Consider the following 6,772-nt stretch of genomic DNA (forward strand, 5'->3'; position numbering starts at 1 on the left):
TGTTACTGTTACTGAGACTGATAAAATGATTTCCCCCCTGGTCCCCCTGCTGTAATTAAACAACTGAGATCTGTTTTACTAAGGTATTATTATTACCTTTTCCCTTCAATCAGCATTTGCATAATTTTTTTTTTGTTAACTTTCAGGTTTCTTTGTCTGTTGTTCACATTTGTGGGGATTCAAACGTGCAAAATTTTCTCCTAAAAAAAAAAAAAAAGAAAAAAGAAACATCTTTGATCTTTGTAGTAATGGTATTATTAAATAATCACCTGATTATAGGTGGGCCTATAAGAAAAAGATCAGGCACTACAAGATCTTATAACTATAAACTATCCCTAATGATTTTTAAGCAGTAGTTTTTGTGATGTGAACAAAACCCCAAAGCTTATAAGGTTGAATTCAATCCTTCATACTAATAGTGTTACTTTAATCAGCAGACTCCATGATGAAGCCTGTAACTTAGCACTTTGATTATGGGTAGTAGGCGTTCAGAGTAGGTGTTATCCACATCAGCAAAGTGCTCATATGGAGCCCAATACCAGAATGTTTTACCATCTCCTCCCAGAAGACCTCCATGAGATAGCGAAGTATGAGTCCCATCACTCTACACGTGAGAAGCAAAAACATTATATTTCTGCAGCAGAAGGCCTTGTTGCTAGCATGTACTGCCTCGTACCTGCTGACCTTGCTGTGTCACTAGAGCATGTGCCCAGCTGGTTGCCTTCGCCAGGGCCACGTGTCTATCCCTGCAGGAAATTTCAAGGGTCAACTCAAAAAGTTTGCTATGAGCGGGAGCAGAAGTTTCTGGGTGCCAGTACTGTTATGTCATTTGCAGCGTGGTTTGTGGCTGAGGGTTAGTTTGGTAATGGGAAGACAGTTTTTGTTTCTAAAGAAGGGATATGTTTTGCCAGCTTACAAACTTGTGTAGGAGCACAGGGCAACTTTGCTTAGAAAACGTTGTAGTGTAGATGAGGCCTGAGGAAATGAGGCTGAAGTTATATATATTTCACAAATTTAAAACCAATAAAAGTACTTTAAAAGTTGACTTAAGCCCTAACTCAAAAATATACAAGGGCAACAGTATACCAAACATATTTGCATTAAAGATCTAATCAAATTAACTGTTCACACAAAATCTACACAGTCAGCTTGACATTGCTTCCTTTGCAGCCTGACTACCTCAATGTCTGATAGAGAGATTTAAAAGGTTTCCTTCCTTCCCCTGGGATTAAAGAATGATGAGCACTAATTAGCCACCTGCACCCACAGCACAGTGCTACAGCTTGTTTACCTTACAAAGGCTGCTGCACCCCTGGGGAAAGTCATGGTGTGATGGGTTTCTTTCTTTTAAACCTTTCAAGTTCAGTTCTTCTAAGAAAAGTTTAATTTAATTTTGGTATTACTAGGAGGAGAAAAAGGCCCCTTTTTTCACAGCGCTACCTGGATTCTATAGAAGAAAAAACAAATACCATTTATTTTCCTTTTCAAGCTTTCCTTTGTTAATTAGCAAACTGTGTCTAACATCAAGTGATTCACACATTTTGTTTACCTACAGCACTCTGTAACATGTCAAATGGGAACTTCGAAAATAAAAGTAACATCTAGCATTCATGTGGTTCTTCCATGAGTTTTACTCATGTTAGCATCACATAGAGTCCACTAACTAGCCAATTACAAGGAAAAAAAAATAAATAAATAGAAGAAGCCTCTTCTCCAATCCTTTAACACAGTGATGCTTAACTACTTTTTTTTTCAAACTATTTTTAAAAAATTTTCACACACTGTCTTTGACCGAAGCATTATTTAGCATTAGCAGCTGATAATAGTCATAATTTAAACTGTATTCTGCATCTTGTTCACTATGCTTCCTTACCATGCCTGGCTAAGAAGGGTAAACAACGTTCTCCTTTGTTTGTCTTTTATACGTCCTGACCCAGTGGCATGCAAGGACTACTTACGGGCCTGATCTAAAGCCTCATGAAGTCAGCTGGGATGTTTCCAATGACTTCATTAGACTTTGGATTGGGTCTGAAGTGCAGCAATTTACTCAACTCTGAAGCATAAATTACAGACATAAAAAACCAAAACCAAATTATTTGTGTGTTGCTGGATTACTGACAGCAAAACGTATGATGTCAGAAAAATAAAAGGCAGAGATAACCAGCACAAGTTGGAAAAGCTTAAAATACAGCCAAAGATAGAGGGGTACTTGTAGGCAAGAATTGAGACAGTCTCAGGTCCAGTGCTGATGGAGAAAAGATGAGTAATTTGTCAGAAAATTAAATGAGTAATCTAGCAAGAGAAGACACTATCTGTCTCAGTCACCACTCTGCTGCCTGATCATTGGATTAATATCTGGATGAGATGACGGTCTGTTATCACAGCAGGAAGAGTCCCGAATCAGTAACAACCGATGGAAACCCCTTTGGGAATGTTAAGAATTCCAGTGGCCTAAGCTCAGAGCAAATGCGGACGACGTCGGCCAAACACATCAGCCGAGTTTGTTGCCAGAATAAGCACTGCAATGTTAAAGGGAACTGAATGTGAATGAAACTTAAAACAACAAGAAATCAAACAACCTCCACCACAAACGCAAAATTTTGTCTTAAAGAAAGATCTCCCAAATATTATTGTTCCTAAATTTCATACTCTATGTCTTCATGAATTAGGGGAGATACAAGGAGCTAGGTACTCATTTCAGTCAAAACTTACTCAATTTCCTCTTGTTTGAAAACCTCAAGATGCTGGCCTCTGACCCTTAGCTACCTTAGGGGAACCAACAAAAATATTTGTTGCAAAGTGGCTGTTTGGTTGAATCAGCTCTTTTGGGGTGAGTCCTGTATTTCAGCAATAATACTACATTAATCCAATCACTGAAAAGTGGTTCTGCTTCGCAAAAGGATTAATTTGGAATAAGACCATTTTTGGTTCTGGAAGAGCCTACTCAATCAAGAAGTTGAATTTTTGTCACGAAGTAGCTGATTATGCAGCAGCTATGTCAGTCCACTTCTAAAGATGTGATCAACTGTAGTATTCAAATACTGATTTCTTGCAGTTCAGGAGTATTTCTAACTTAGAATTTGGTTCAGGTTACTCTTTAGCTAGGCATATATTTCCTTAGCTTCATCTTATTGGCAAATCAGGAAAGATTTTTAATTAGAGAGGTATTTATGTAAGGCATTTTGTGTTTTAAGGATGTTAAAAGGAATACAAAATTGGGATTTAATGTGGGTAAAATACCTTTTCATCAGACGGTAAAATTACGTTGCAAAACATAATTGAAAGACACAAATATTTTGTTTATAAAGTTGATATGAACGCTAAAAACATAGTTTTAAAAAGATACAAAAGTGCAAGTTCAGCTTTGACATAAGGTGCATATCTTCTGTTAACAATTTCACCTGATGTTAATTTATATGCACGATTAATCTATACAGTAACAATTACTGATTTCTTTTTCAGGAATGCTTTGCTATTAGAATTCATCTTCCTCTCCCAAAAGCAAACAAAACCACCTGTGAATAAGTTAAAAAACAAAACAAACAAAAAACACAAAACAAAACCAAAAACAAAACAAACAAAACAAACCAAAACAAACTTTTAACATTCCTTTATTCAATTTCATTCAACTCCTTTGCTTTCACAAGAACAAAATTAAACAGGGATGGACAGGAAAATGGAAGACAAAAGGCAAGATTTTGAAAAATTATTATTAAACCAGATGACACAGTAACAAATACAGAAAAGGTACTGGACAAACCAACCTTTCCTTAGATCACACTTTAAGACATAGGTCTTAAACCATGGCAATTTTTTCCTTACAATATTAGTCTAATTACACATTCTCCTCACAATCGTTTCTTTACTCACTGCCTCAAATAGTTATGTTCAACATAGTCCTATCCAGGTTCGAGGAGGACGAAGGAACAAGGAAAATGAGCACAGAGAAGAAATCCTTCAAATAGGTTGTTAATACTTTGAAAGAAGAATTTTGAGTAACTGCAAATGTCTGCCTTTTAAAGATCACTATAGAAAGAAAGATACTTTTCTGTGATAATTTTCCTCTTTCTTCTAATACTGGTAATAATAGAGATATGTTTATTTTCTTTTTCTTTTTTATTTTTATTTTTTTTTATATTAAACTTCATCTGTTTCCTGCTGGCAGATCACATTCAACCTCACCTTACAGGTGCTGCACACTCTTCGTTGCAGTAAAACATGCTTAATTTTATGTATGTATACTCCCTGTGAATTAATGTCAACAGATAATAAACTATTTGATGCAAAAAGCTTTGTTTCACTTTATTTAAAAAAAAATGGTAGGATTCCCAGGCAGGAGCTTTACAGACATTTTCCCACATAAGATGCCCATCAGTAATTATACAGTATGAAAAGTGACTTCCAGTTCTCAAAGTTTCATTTAATTTGGGAGCCAATATGATATAGAGCCCAGACTAGTTTAAAAGACAAGGAGCCAGAAGAGTTCAAAATTTTGAGGAAGGCTGAGCCATTCACTGAATTACCTTGGGCTAATCACTTAACTGTTGTGTTCTGTAATGAAACCAGCTGCAATACAGGGTCAAAACACACACACACAAAACCTCATTGAGGAACAGATGCTTAAGTCTGGTTCAGTTCTCCAAAGTAAATAAATTACAAAAAAGAACACAACAAATATAGCATGAGAACAAGACAGTCCTTTAGCAGCCTCACTAAGTCAAACTGAGAAGCAGCTGCAATGAAAGCCTACTCAAATGCAATGTGGAGCAAAACGTCAGCACAAAATACACTCTGATGTCTATTTGATTATTAAAGGCTCACCTTGGAACTAGAAGACAAAATTCAGGCTTCTCAAACAGACACAATCACACTGATTTCTGGAGAAAAAAAAAAAAAAAAAACAAACACAAAAAACCCACAGTGGAAATCCATTGAGAAGTATCGTATGAATTGGAGCCTAAATTTCACGCATACAAAAAGAGATATTTAAGTCTGGAAAATAGGCACTGTCAGCATTCAATATTTTGTGGGTTTTGTTGATACATGCGCTTACTCTAAAGCACTGTGCATTTTTATGGTACTCTATCAAAGAGAAAACAGCCATTGTTGTAATCTGAACACTAGCTCTGATTTATGGCAAACAGCAACGCTATTACCATATAAAGATGTACAGTAAATGGAAAATAAATCTGGCAATTAAGGCACAAGAACAGAGATCAGGAATCCACCCAGGTTCCATTTCCAGGTATGTCAGATACTTCATAGATGATAATGTGCACATCATCAAATTTTGATGTTCCAGTTTCCTCAACTATAAAATGGACCTAACAGCACTTACGAAAAACATCTTGTGCTTTCAGAGATGAAAAATGCTTAAAAGGTCTGCTGTTAAGGAAGGAGGAACTGCACATTGCTAATCATGACAGCCATAGTCGATTATTTTCCTTTTCAATTACTGCATCATTCAGTTAATTCAGCATATCATTGAAAATATTCTGGAGTAGAGGTAGGCACTGTTTAAATGCACCTGTGTCATCATCAGCTATATTGACACCATCTTTTGCACAGAATACACATGAATTTTGTACTTAAAAGCACGCGGAAGGCCTTTATCCTACTGAAATGCAACACAGTATCTAGAAAATGCATAATTTCAAGCAATATTACCTTCAAAAAAATAGGAACACAATGGCTTTTTCAGCAAAGCACTGTACTGTAGGTTATATTTCTTTTCATAATCTTAAACACAACTCCTTATTGCAATACTGTCACTTCACACATTAATGGTAGAACTAGACCTAACCACAGCACAGGGAGCCACTAATGTATCACTTCAGCATACAAAAGACCTTCTCATGGCATAAAGCCAACAAAAAAGGGTACTTCTGTGCCTGCATACAGCTGGCAGAGGCAGAATAGATAGGAAAAACAACCTGACAAGCCCCTGCTGCTTTATTTATACCTCAGAGCTGTTTCAGTACAACGCCTGGGGACAGACCAAGCTCAGAATTAGACATTCCTCAACCCTATGCTCTGGAGCTGGGCTGCATCTTTCATGCTTTCCATCAAAAATCTCTTTCATGTTTATCTTTCCCCCTTCGTGTGTGCATTGGGGAGGAGTGGAATGGGAGAGGGTTGGGGACAGGATGCTTTGAGCATACTGACTGTGCTCGCCTTTACAAAATACAAGTTCAGAAGTTACTGGTGTGTTCCTTTTCCATTATCTCACACTTGAACATGTTAGAAAATTAAAAGCTAAAATGTTCAAGGAGCTAATGCCATCTAAAGGCTAATAAACTGAACTACAATATACTGTCACTGGCCTTACAACCTTAAAGAAGACCACTGTAGGGAATTGCTACATATATTCTCTCATTCTGTTGCTGAGAACAGTAGAGACACCACAACAGCTGGAAAAAAATATTATGTAGTAATAATTCAAAATCCCTCTTGTTGCGCATAGTTTATTATTATTATTATTTATTTATTTAGCACCAGAGCTTTATTAGTAACATGATTTATCCCAATTTTATTTATGAGCATTATTTCATGTCATTGCTTTTGCACTTACTTCAAGCAAAGCTGTTAGGAGTATGAACTGTTGCACATTTCAAAACACATCAGAAGTCAAAGAAGGAATATTCTTTAGCAATATTAGAGATTTCCATACTTGAGTGTTATTTTTTTTCCTAGTGTTGCTAACAGACAGGCTCCCCAGATCATCTGTAACCTTCTTAAATGTGAAAAAAAGTACCTGGTTCCTAGAAGTTTC

The 6,772-nt window shown here is 36.4% G+C and overlaps 1 protein-coding gene across 1 annotated transcript in view; it reads right to left on the reverse strand.

Moving 5' to 3' along the window:
• Positions 1 to 6,772, reverse strand: part of SMAD1 (SMAD family member 1) — a 103,642-nt gene extending 96,870 nt beyond the window's left edge. The window contains exon 1 of the mRNA XM_083834699.1: positions 6,755 to 6,772. The gene's annotated coding sequence lies outside the window, so the exon portion shown is untranslated. The remainder of the gene's footprint in view (positions 1 to 6,754) is intronic.

Source organism: Anser anser (assembly GCF_964211835.1).
Source record: "Anser anser genome assembly, chromosome: 4".
Classification (NCBI taxonomy): Eukaryota; Metazoa; Chordata; class Aves; order Anseriformes; family Anatidae; genus Anser; species Anser anser.